Source organism: Nomascus leucogenys, chromosome 15, assembly GCF_006542625.1.
Source record: "Nomascus leucogenys isolate Asia chromosome 15, Asia_NLE_v1, whole genome shotgun sequence".
Classification (NCBI taxonomy): domain Eukaryota; kingdom Metazoa; phylum Chordata; class Mammalia; order Primates; family Hylobatidae; genus Nomascus; species Nomascus leucogenys.
In genome coordinates, this window is record NC_044395.1 from 58273006 (window position 1) to 58286526 (window position 13521).

Consider the following 13521-nt stretch of genomic DNA (forward strand, 5'->3'; position numbering starts at 1 on the left):
AATGGAGTCCAGCGAATTTCTAGCCATTATCAGCACACTGGATAGTTTCTGGGGGACCTTTATAAAGAAGACACCAGGAGTTTAGGTGCTTTTTAAACTGTCATTCAGGCAGCTGGTCATTGAATTAACATAGCTCATGACTTTTCAAAAATTCTCTGCTATACCTTTACTGTTCGTAATTGTTACTAATAACATGACTATTATTTAGGCATTGCTTTACAGTTCATAAATATGTTTCATGTATCTTATTTTCTTGGTTATCAAGACCTTGATTTTTCAAGGTAATAATCTGAAAATAGATACTTGGTGGGCCTGTGTAACAAAAGTTTTTTTTCTGCAACAAATGCCCATGTACACAGCTGGAACTGTATTTTGCCGAACCTGAGCCATCTACAACTGTGATTCTTTGACTCATAACTTTCTCTACACACTAGCTCAACAAGAATTGCTGGTTTGCCATTTTCCTAGGAACCTTGTTTTGAAAAATCTCAGAAGATTAATCCTTCCCCTGTCTATGATATATGAACTACTCCCCTCTGTATTTCTCCTGATTCCTAGTAATTTGCCTATTGTAGCTTCACTGAATAGGAACTCACTATCTTAATAGAGATCTTTTATTTATTTATTTATTTAGAGACAGGGTCTTACTCTCTCACCCAGGCTAGAGTGCAGTGGCGTGATCACAGCTCACTGCAGCCTCAGCCCCCCAGGCTCAAGTGATCCTTCTGCCTCAGCCTCCCACGTAGCTGGGACCACAGGCACAAGCCACCACACCTAGCTAATTTTTGTATTTTTTGTAGAGACAGGGTTTTGCCATGTTGCCCAGGCTGGTCTTGAACTCCTGGGCTCAAGCAATCCTCCCACTTTGGCCTCTGAAAGGGCAGGGATTACAGGCATGAGCCACTGTGCCTAGCCTTATTTTTTGGAAACAGGGTCTTGCTTTGTCACTCAGGCTTAAGTGCAGTGATGTGTACATGGCTCAATGCAGCCTCGACCTCCTGGGCTCAAGCAATCCTCAGCCTCCCATGTAGCTGGGATCACAGGTATGTGCCACCACATCTAGCTAAGTTTTTATAGAGACGGGGCCTCACTTTGTTGCCCAGGCTGGTCTTAAACTCATGGGCTCAAGTAGTCCACTTGCCTCAGCCTCCCAAAGTGCTGGGATTACAAGTTTGAGTCACCACACCCAGCCAAGAAGTTTTTCTCTCCTCAGAGAGCTCTGGTTGTTAGAAACTTCTACCCGAGAATAAGAAAACCTGTCTCTCTGTATCATGCAAATGGAATAAAATAGAAACACAACTCCTCTTGTTTTCCAGTATAGAACCTCTAACTGCTCAGGTGGACTGTCTATCCTTCCCTGAAGTGCTGCACCGCTCTGTGTTATTCATCAGGCCATGTGTCCTTATAATGGGCCTTTCTATTGGTACATAAAAGCTTCCCTCTCCTGTTCACTCAGCTACTACCCAAATTTCCTGTGATACCAATCTTAGAAGAGCTTTCAGGTCTTCACTGCCTCCTTCCTATCTGCCTTACAGCCTGTGGTGGTTGCTGAAGAACTTTAATTACAATGTCAGAGTGTTCAGGGACAGTCCCAACTCCCTTCATGTGAGGATTGCAGAAATGGGCTTGGATCGTATACAGACAGCGTCACGAGGCATTACTGAAGAACAGTAAGTTCTTTCACAGAAGATGTCAACTAATACTTGCATTTTCTTTGCCATACCCCAAGAGGCAGGAGCTGGTTCCTGTATAGTTAGGATATAGCTGACCAATGATCTCTTTAAATGTAATTTCCATCTGCCACATTTTAAATTGCAGGTTTTTGCATCAGGAAACTGTTGGGTCCAATTATTTGGTGCCTTGGAAAGGGCATTAGATGCATAGCGAGAAGACCCTGGTTTAATCTGACATTCCACTTACTAGGTTTAGAAGCTTGAGCAAGTTAATTAATCTTTGAGTCTGTATACCCAGCTGCAAAAGGAGGATAATGCTTATCTTATAGAGTGTTGTGAAAGCAATAAAGATTGTGTGAAAGGGTTTCATAAACTGACAAGCACTGCACAAATGTAAGGTCTCCTAAGGAAAACCTTTTCAAAACTCAAAATCTGTATGAATGGAGATACTTACTCATGTTGGGTGGAATGTTTTACAGCCATTAAAAATTATAAGAGAAAATGTATTGAAAAATACAATCTAAAATGGTGAGTTTGCAATTAAAACAGAGTAAAACCTGTGTACATAGACTAGAATATGGGAAAAAATGAATTACAGGGCAGTGGAATGGAGTGACTTTTGCTTTAAAGCCTCGGGTATATTAGGTGTATTCAGTTTAGTTCAATAAACTTTTATTGAGCTCTCACTCTCCCAAGCCCTGTGCTAGATTCTATGAGTGCTGAGACAAATAGGACATACTCCCTCATCTCAGAGACTCCCATTCTGTACAGTCTTGTCAAAGTTTACTGTGTATATGAATCACTGGGGAGCGCATTAAAAATTTACAGTATCCTACTCCCACCGGAAGATCTGATTCAGTAGGTCTGGGATGGACCTAGCTCACAATTTACATTGTTTTAAACAGTCACCCTGAGTAATTCTAGTGTAAGTATTTTAATTCTGTACTGAGAAACCTGCAGTGAGATTTTAATATTTTTACACTAAAGGATAAGTAATAATTATACAAATCTGCTCATTGAAGAAGGTACCCTGTTCTGTCTGCACGCTTGAGCTGGTTTTTATGTGTCTCTATCAAGGATGGGAAAGCCAGCCTGCAGTGATACCCCTTGGAACCCTTGCAGTGTAGAAACTACCACACCTCTCAACTTTTATCTCTTTTCCTCACTCCATTTCTCCCCACCACTTCTCCTATGTTTTCTTCTTTCTATGCAAGTGTTAATCTCCCACTGTGGTTCCTTCTATGCCTAGTACTATATCAACATCCAGGTGCTTCCCCTTCCTTTCTCCACCCCACCCCCCAGCCAGATATGCCAATCATATTGAAAACAACAACTTACATCTAATTTACTAAGTACAAACTTGTGTTGGTTAATGTTTCTCAAAAAGTAGGAGTGGGCTGTTGGTTGATCAAAAGTCATTTTTTTAAAAATCCGATATGGAAATTTTTGTGTCAAGTTTCACTATCATTTAGTTCTTGATTGATTTTCTTCTGATGGGTTAGTAGCCCTCAACAGAAAATTTTAAAAGTCCTCTGCTCAGGTACCTGTCCTGCCGATAGAACTGGGGTGTACCCTGCACCCTGACTCAACATTGCTTGTCTCCACATGCCTGTAAATGGGCTTGGGTGGCTTTCTCAGGCTACACACCTGTCACTTCTTAGTCACCCAGAATCAAAATATTAACAGCTCTGATCACATTTTCTGAACCTATGAGGCTTTATTTCAAGAGTGGTGACACTCCAAAATGCAGCTAGGATTTCCACATTTTCACGTGTTAGTGTTGAAATTATTTTTACTTCAGGAAACCAAGGGTTGGACAATGGCTTCCAGACTTTCTCCTTTCATTATGCTCCTTCAGCGCCTTATGCAAATACCGGTTGTCTTATGCTGCCATTCGTCTCCTCTGCCAGAATGTGAGCTCCAGGACAGCAGGGATAAGAATGCATTCGTTTTTGTATCTGCAGTACCTTGGAGAGTGTCTGACACATAGTGGGCACTCATTTTAAAACTGCCAAATGAATCATTAAGGTGACCAAAAACAGGGTGGGGAAAATACATCCATCAGACAACAGGGAAATATTTCTTAAAAAAAAAAAAATTCCCAAAACTAGCTTTTCCCTCTTTATGTGTCTGAAATATCTCATAAATTTTTAAACTATCCCTTTCAGCACAAATCTGCCTGGAGCTGTTTCCTGAACACAGGACCAAAAGGCAGGAATCAAAAGTAATAATGAGTTTAGTTATCTGTCTGTCACTGAAGGTGACTTCTAGAGCATCCTCCTGGCATTGCTTCTGGAATACAGTGACTTAGACTTCTTCTGAAGAACATCTCTATGCTGTTCATCATATCGCCAGCACCTAGCCCTGTGCCTGTGCATAGTAAATGCTCAGTAAGTATTGTTGAATGTATGTATTAAATTGAGAAGAAATTCAGAAGCTAGTCCCAAATGAACTTAGTTGCTCAGATTTTCAGTTAGTGGTTTTCCCCAACTTGCTCTCTTAATCTAGACATTTTTACTGCCTCCAAATTGAAGGTAGCTGCTATTTATGTCATCTAATTTAACAAATGTTAACTTATGTCTATTCTGTGCCTATCTGTGGGGTACCCAAAATTAAACCTAACCTCATACAGTTTCAGTCCCCATACAGTTGGTTCATAATTCTCAGTGCTCCCACAGTCCTTTGAACATACCTCTTATAACATTGCCCAAATGCTACTGGAGATATCTGCCTATTTCTATCCCCAGAAAGACCCTGAAATTCTGAAGAACCTAGTCTTTTTTTTTTTTTTTTTTTTGAGACGGAGTCTTGCTCTGTCGCCCAGGCTGGAGTGCAGTGGCGCAGTCTCGGCTCACTGCAAGCTCCGCCTCCCAGGTTCACGCCATTCTCCTGCCTCAGCCTCTCCGAGTAGCTGGGACTACAGGCGCCCGCCACCACACCCGGCTAATTTTTTGTATTTTTAGAAGAGACGGGGTTTCACTGTGGTCTCGATCTCCTGACCTCGTGATCCACCCGCCTCAGCCTCCCAAAGTGCTGGGATTACAAGCGTGAGCCACCACGCCCGGCCGAACCTAGTCTTATCTTGGTATTCCTATGCTGAACTTGAAGTAGTAGCTTCTCAGAAAATCCCTACTGAGACTTGACTAACTTGTACATAAATAACCATTCCCTAGTAACACGTGTTTGAATAGAAATATATTTTGTATTTGAATAGAAAGAAACATATGCTTTTCTAGGTATATTCCTAATTTAAAGGGATATTAGGTGAAAGAAACAAGATTGGTTTTAGTGTCTCTGTTAAACACCTTCCGAGGTGTCTACTTAGTTATCAAACCTGTCCTTTTTCTGACAATTCCCCTACCCCTGTCCTGGCCAGTGGGTCCCTAGCAGACATCCTGGGGGCCAGAGCTTCCTTTGCTGATTGGTCTAGGGGTGGACACCTGATCCCAAATAAACCAGTTTCACTTTCTCTTGAGAAATTGGGATTGAGGACACTGGAGAGTCTGGACTGGTTGCTTGAGCCAGGAACACATAAACTTAGGAGCCGGTGGGTAACCATGTACCCAGAGAGACAGAGAAAGCAGTCTTCAAAGAAAGAAACGAAGGCAAAATGTTCAGAGATGAGGGAGACATACAAAATGGATGCCTGGTTTTTGCCATGTTTATTCCCTGGTTGCTACTGTTTCTGAGGCCAGATTGTTCAACTTTTCCATGGGTTCCATAGGAGATAACTCACTTACCATCTCCATTTGATCTTGAGTGAGTTTGAAATGGGTATCTGCTTTGACAACTAAAAGAAGTCAAATTAATATACTATGTGACTTACAGAAGGAATTCTCATTACTTCTTAAGTCTCATTACCTTACAATCACATCTACATATCCCAGAATATATGTCAATCAGGAATTACTTAGATGGGGAATTCCTGATAAAATAAGATGCAGTAGGAGGGTAAATGGCTTCTTTGCTTTTCAAATTTCTTAATACTCTAAGTCACAAAAACAGAAAGCAAATAAACGGAGGCTTATTTACAGAGGGGATTGGACACGTCAGACCTTTTTTGGAACCACACAATTGGATTTAAAAGATTTTGAAGAACCAACACATTTGGCAGCTTCCCAAACCATCTTATTTTTGAAGATTCTGCTTTCCAGAACTGTATTAAGAATGGCCCTTGTCATGGGCGTTAGCTGTGTTTCAGACTAGCCAAAACTAAAAACTGGAAGAGACTAAATAAGTATGTGTGCATGTAGAGCAGCCCAGACCCTGCAAGTGGACTGACCATAAACAATGATGGCCAAATCTATGAAAATAAGATAAAGACCTTGCTCTTCAGAAACAGTGCCAGATGTGTTCAGAGCTTTGTATACCACACTCTTTCAGCCCTGGTATGCCACACCGTGAATTTAGTGTTCACTTAATCATTTTGAAAACATGCATGGAAAATACAGAGGAACTGTGAACTGCTAAAATCATTTGTCTGGTTCAGGAAAGTTTCAGAGGAAAATCTCGGGGCTTTTTCCTAGAATGTTATGAAAATACTAAATTATACTGATTGCTGCCAACATATTTTCTAACCATTCTAGGAAAAGAAAAAACAACAAAGTTTCCAGCTCTTACTCTAGATTGACACTGGACCTTGGAGATGCTTGCAGGTAATTTGACTGCACCTACTTTCCTTTTTTGGTTAATTGTGTTCAGTGTGCCTCATAACTTCTATTCCCAGTAAGGCTGTCATTTAGAAGGGGTGGGTGGGGGCTGAGGGGAAGCTGTTTTAATTCTGGCTTTTGTTTCAGCCACTAAATGTAATGCCACATGATTGTTGACCCAACAATAATCCAGTTAAAAAACAGTCTTCAGAGTTACTACATCATCAGAATTAACCCTGATTACATCAAATTATGTTGAAACAGACCACAGCTGTTTGCCCTGTTGAAGCAACTGCTTGAGAGCTCCTCCGGAAGATACATCTGGGTGTCACTAAGATACATTTTGGGTTTAATTTTGTTTCTCAACACAAATGTAGGAGGGAAACAAACCCTGTTCTGCTGGGGTGCTTGGTGGGAGCTGAAAACCTTGTGATTCTCCAGCAGTCAAAAGTCATCTCAATTACCAAAGAGAAGGGAACCTGAGATCTTTTGTTTCAGTTTTCTATAGGAAGGATGTAAGAGGAAGGAAATTCAAATCTGTTGAGTATTGCTCTTGCCAGCAAAAAGAAGTGGAACTGACTAGTGAGAAGGTGGTGGGATTTTCTTTGGTGGCTGTATGCAGTGGTATCAACCCAGGAGAGTAGACTGTTCAGTTGTGAAGAATTTTGCAAGACGGTTGTTATAATATCATTAAAATTAAGTTGTAATAAAAAAAGGGAAATATGCATTGGAAAAGATGTGGACAGATTGGAACCCTCATACATTGCTGATGGGAATGTAAAATGGTGTAGCCACTGTGGAAAAAAGTTCAGCAGTTCCTTAAAAAGTTAAACAGTGTCACCATATGACTCAGCATTTTCACTCCTAGATAGATACCTAGATCGAAAACATATGTCCACACAAAAACTTGTACAGGAATGATCGCAATAGCATTATTCATAATAGCCAAAAACTGGAAACAACTGTAATGTTCATGAGCTGATGAATGGATAAAATGCGGTATATAAAGAACTGTTAAGTGCTTCAACATGGATGAAACTTGAAAACATTATACAAAGCGAAAGAGGTTAGACACACGAGGTCACATATTGTATGAATATGGTTATGTGAAACGTCTAGAATTGGCAATCCATAGAGATGAAAAGTAGGTTAGCAGTTGCCAGCGGATGGGATTGGGGGAATGGAGAGTTAATGCTAATGGATATGGTGTTTCTTTTGGGGTAATGAAAATGTTCTGGAATTAGATAGCTGTGATGGTTGTCAAAGTTGATGAATATATTAGAAACCATGAATTATAAACTTTAACATGGTGACTTTTGTGATGTGTGAATATCTTAATTAAAAAATTAAGATACAAACTTACAATTAAATAAGTTATATTAAAAAGAAAGGTAGTAACTACCCCAAACTCATCTCTTGGCTAATTACGTTTTACTATTGTGTTCTTGGTGTTATTTATGTCTATTGTGTCTTTATGTTGGAAATACTAAATAATGGTGTATTACTGTGTATCTCTTAACTCTGTATTCAAGGACATTAACTTGATAGCTTAAAACTGGCCATGGCTGGCAGAGTATGCCACAACAGTTGGCATATACTGTAAATCAAGGCACCCACCAACACCACCAGGGAGCCAATTTTAAAATATTTGCCAGCACATCATTGGCTATATTGTCGGACAATCATCTTGGGTAATTCCGGTAGAATTACATAGTTAGATGAGATGAAATCCTGAGGCCTCTAGGTTCCCAGCAAAACAAAGACTAGCAAGCCTGCATCGTTACTATGCAATTTATCAGGTGCAGAAGGAAATGACATTTCTGGTCATCTGTTGAATAAAGCCATTTTGAGTTCAGGGGACATGGTTTTCTCCAGCTTCACTAGTGTTGCATCTGGTACAAGGGGTTAAGTGCTAAAGCCCCTGTAGGATTGTCACAGTGAAGCCAGACAACAGAGTAACCACAAAGAGATTAATTCTGTAGTCCCACAAAGGGGGGTGTCTAAAGAGTGTACAACAGTGTCAGAGTTTGGAAACCAAGGGTTGACAAAGTTGGTTCTCTGGAATCTGGGGGTACCAGTTAAAAGGTTAAAAGGAGTCATTGTTTTTTGAAACTATCCAAGAGTTACAGCCATGTTTTTTTTTGTTGTTTGTTTGTTTGTTTTAAGATTTCGGGGGAATCTTATTTTCTTACTTGTTTCTGGAATTTTTCATTTTTTTTTAAATTTATTTTTAAGTTCCAGGGTACATGTGCAGGATGTGCAGGTTTGTTACACAGGTAAATGTGTGCTATGGTGGTGTGCTGCACTTATCAACCCATGACCAAGGTATTAAGCTCAGCAAGCATCAGCTATTTTTCCTAATGCTCTGCCTCTCCCAACTCCCCACCCACTCACAGGTCCCAGTGTGTGTTTCCCTCCCTGTGTCCTTGTATTCTCATTGTTCAGCTCCCACTTATAAGTGAGAACATGCAGTGTTTGGTTTTCTGTTCCTGTGTTAGTTTGATGAGGATAACGCCTTCCAGCTCCATCCATGTCCCTGCAAAGGACATGATCTCGTTCCTTTTTATGGCAAGTTACAACCATTTTTAAAAGTGGAACTGCACAGGATTACCTCAACCTGCTAAGTCTTTCCAGCTAGGCCGTCCCTGTGGGTTTAAACACAATGTAAAGAAAGTGGATGTTAAGTGTTCTTACCACAAAAATGATAACTATATTAGGTAATGCATTTGTTAGCTAGATTTAACCATCCCGCAGTGTGTGTATTTTATATATTTGTATCTATGTTTCAAAACATCATGTTGTACACAATAAACACATACGATGTTACCTGACAATTTTTATTAAAAAAACCACTCCAGCTGCTTATAGGTACCTTCACAAATGCTATTCTCTGGTTTGTATGGATCAGAGAGTTCTAGATGTTCCAGTGGTCTACAGCCCCCACCTGTCATCCTTTAAGGGTTGGTTCCTTTGTTCTCACAATGAACATTTAATGAGCATCTATTCTGTGCCGGTACCATGCTGGGAAGCTCTGGGAATACAAAAATGAGGAAGGGCCAGATGTGGTAGCTCATACCTGTAATCCCAGAACTTTGGGACGCCAAGGCAGGAAGATCACTTGAGCCCAAGTGTTTGAGACTACCCTGGGCAACATAGCAAGACATTGTCTCCAAAAAAATAATAAGTGATAAAAACACATTCATGTCTTCAAGGAACTCACAGTTCCTTGACAAGGAAATACTTGCTGTACAGTGTGATAATCCAATTTATATAAGTGCAGTGTGGATACCAAGAAAAGAGTGAACAACTTTGCTGGGGAATGGGGACAGTCAGTTTTAGGGAAAGAGGTCTTGACGTATGTTCAAGATCTAATTCAAGGTAGGAATTCTCTCTGCAGAGCAAATAAAAGGAGCCAGCATTGCAGAGTGTGGTTTGGAAGACTACAGCACTTTCTCAAGGATCTTGACAGTCTTTGTTCTTGGTAGATTATGACAACTGATTTACCAGTGTCAGCAGCAAAGTCCTGGGAGCCTAACTGCCACAGAGCCATTAGCACTGATTCTGGTTATTTTCAAAGGAGAAATTGGGAAAATGGGATTGCTCAAACTTTTCTCTAAGAAAGTTTTTTTTTTTTTTTTTTTTTTGAGACAGAGTCTCACTCTTGTCGCCCAGGCTAGAGTGCAATGGTGTGATCTCAGCTCATTGCAACCTCCACCTCCCAGGTTCCAGCAATTCTCCTGCCTCAGCCTCCCAAGTAGCTGGGATTACAGGTGCCCGCCACCACACCCAGCTAATTTTCGTATTTTTAGTAGAGTTGGGGTTTCACCATGTTGGCCAGGCTGGTCTCAAACTCCTGACCTCAAGTGATTCACCGGCCTCAGCGTCCCAAAGTGTTGGGATTGCAGGCGTGAGGCGCCGCGCCTTGCCAAAAGTTTATTTTCAAAATGTCTTCCACTGGGTATAGTGTCAAGTAACTTCAGACTATTCGCCACAGACAGGGAGGAAACCCAATTAGGTCTTTAACCCCACCCCATTCCCACTTCCAGATCTCATCCTCAACCAGATGCCCAGAGTTGACTTGAGTAAGTTAAGGTAATTTGATATAGGGAACCATGTGGGCCTCAAGTAACTAGGGGTTAAAGAAGCACACACCTTAATATGCCTGAGAGATGAGTGTCCTGAAAGACACCAGCTGAGGTGGTTCAGCTGGTCACACTGACTTTGGTAAGCAGTACTCAGTTCTGAAATTAACCTGTCAACTAAACTGAAGGGGAGAAAAAGCAGAAGGGCTAGCACACAAACATCCATCCCCACCCCCAGTCCAATCACTGACGTCAGCCCTGGCGTGGGTGGTGTTAATCACACTAGCTTGGTGTGCAGTTGAGGACAGCTCTCCTTCCAGCCCTTCAACCAGTTTCTGAAAGCATTCCGCCGGCCATGCACCTGCCACTGGCCACAAACCCTCAACTCCCAGACAGGCACGGATGCAGCGGGGGATGTCCCTGACGACATTCAAAGCCACAGTGCACCCTTTAGAACCCCAGGCTTTGTGGGGAATGGGAGTAGCTATGAACGGGGGCCAAAGTGGTACCCATGCTCTCCCAGTATGCATTTCTCTAATCTCTGCAGTGCTCCCTCCTCATAAGATAGTCATTTCCTGAGAATTTAATGAGAATATAAGATTAATGACCCAAGGCGCTCTTGGAGCCGGCCATTAATTCCCCCAGGAAATACCAGTGGTCTTTAAACAAAATTGCCTAAATTATGGGCTAGTGATGCATGTCCGCTCAGGGCTTGGGGGTGGGGGGATTGTCACCCCAACTGGTTCCGATAGATGGCGCCTATCTTCATGTAAATCATTCAAATGATTTGTTTTCCATTTTTTTCCCAGCAAAAACCAGGGAGCATTTAAACAGACACACACAGCAGGGAGTGGAGAGGACTTAGTAAAAGCCCAGACAGGAACGTTCCGTCCAAGGGCTGTTTTCAGGCCTGGCACGCCTCTCAGGCTCAAAAGACTGAGCCACTCTAGGGTGCAGCCAGGGACTTCAGCAGCAGTCTTGCTTCCTATGCACAGCCCGAGATAGGCACTAGCAGCAAGAAGGACGCAAGGTGGGAGTCCAGCTGAAGAGCACAGTAAAAAAGCCCCTTTCGGCCGGGCTCACGCCTATAATCCCAGCACTTTGGGAGGCCGAGGCGGGCGGATTACGAGGTCAGGAGATCGAGACCATCCTGGCTAACGCGGTGAAACCCCGTCTCTACTAAAAAAAAATACAAAACATTAGCTGGGCGTGGTGGCGGGCGCCTGTAGTCCCAGCTACTAGGGAGGCTGAGGCAGGAGAATGGCGTGAACCTGGGAGGCGGAGCCGGCAGTGAGCCGAGATCACACCACTGCACTCTAGCCTGGGCAACAGAGCGAGAGACTCCGTCTCAAAAAAAAAAAAAAAAAAAAGCCCCTTTCTTTAACCTTTGGGGAAAGATGGGGGTGTTCAGAGAGCCGATACCTGGTGACTGCTGTATTCATATTTCAAGGTCCCTCCTGCCATTGGCCAAACAAAAAACATCAAACTTTTCCATTTCCACATGAAATTGTAAATAACACCATCTTTTCCTAAGCAAACAAAATAAGACCTTAAAGAATTTCTGGCAGAATATGACCTAACCCCCAACTAACTCTTGCTAAACAGTCTTCCAGTCTGTGTATTGAATCATATAACTATCAAAGGATATGTAAAAGACTACTCTTCTGGGGGAAGATAGGGCATACGTGTGCCTGACTTGCATCACAAACCTCAGCTGCAGCCAAACCATGCAGATTTCTCCGACTCTGCAATCTCTGGGACTTGGCACCATGACTCAGATGTGAATGAAGTCAGGACGGCTTTATTTTGGTTGGGAGTCACCGCCTCCTGATTGATTTGGCAGACGTTAAGTGTTGTTTGTCTTACAGGGATTTAAGGTACTTAAAGCCAGAAGTTAAAATGGCCATCATTCTGGTGGTAGCCCTTCATACGTGACTTAAGGATCCCTAAATTGGAAGGTTAAGGGAGCTGTGGTCCCAGCCTAACAGTTCTGGCTGTACTTCCCATCCAGCAGCACACTGGATATTGAAGAAAGTCAGTGAAATATTAGATCCAGGGGACTGACCGCTAAAACTCCTAGGGTATCTAGAAGAGCTAAGTACGTGGTAGGGGATTCACTTTTCCAAACTGAAGAGGGTGAACTTCCCCCAACCCAGTCAAGATCTGTTGGACCAAATGATGTCCAACTGCCTGAAACAACTCAGCTGCACAGAGACAGAAATGAACAAAACAGCTTTAGTCTAAGGTTGTGTGAGGCAGTGCAAGATGCTGCTTCTCCAATTCATCTGTCCACACAGCATGGTTCCCCATTGAATAAACAGGTTACTATCCACTTATCAGAGAAGTTAGGGAAGACCTGCCTTTTAATGCTGCTTAGAGAGACACTTTGTGATGAGAAAAGAGCTCGTACAAAAGATTTTCTTTTTCTCCCCCCTCCCGCTGAAGTGCTGGAGTTGTGTGCTTCCACGTACATCTGGGAAAACTCACAGCGCAGTGAGAGGCTATCATTATATTTACAAACAGACGTCTCATAGCCTGTGTCAATGAGCGGGAACGTTGGGGAATTTGGACCCCAATTTCTTGTTCTTCTACACTTGACCTTGCCTTCCAATTCATTATGAAATACATTGACTAGTTTTGCTTCTTCCATTCTACAAATCATGCGAATTTTCTATACTAAACTGTGTTTTCCAAGAGGCAATGTAGGAGGGAGTCAGCTGGACTTTGTTTCCAGGCAATGAGAGGCTCCCAGGTCGATCCCATTAAGGCAATGCCCTCATTTTGAATAACAGATGACCGGGACCCCTCCTGCCCCACACACCTGAATTGGAAACTTGGCTCGGCTTTGTACAAGCCCTTGCCCTTAGGCTGTCCATAAAATAGGAACAATACTGAAGACAATCCTGTAAGCTACAAAGTGCAAAGGCTCCGGCGCGTAGTAGGTCCGTCTCCTCCTCCCGCCGAGGGGCGGCAGAGTTAAGGAGCTTCTTGCTGGGAAGGGGTCCTTCCTTTCAGCCGGAACCTGACCCGCAGAATGTATCGGAAACGTGAGCGGCCCTCGTATCCCTTCCCCGTCGACGCTCGGTGAAAAATCGATCGACGACCGAGGGCGCGCAG

At 42.6% G+C, this 13521-nt stretch overlaps 1 long non-coding RNA gene across 1 annotated transcript; it reads left to right on the forward strand.

Moving 5' to 3' along the window:
• Window positions 1-3406: 3406 nt before the first annotated feature.
• On the forward strand, window positions 3407-7676 carry LOC105739155. The gene is made up of 3 exons (XR_004033703.1): window positions 3407-4063; window positions 6260-6328; window positions 6470-7676. It is a non-coding gene; the product is annotated as an uncharacterized LOC105739155 (long non-coding RNA).
• The last annotated feature ends 5845 nt before the right edge of the window (window positions 7677-13521 follow it).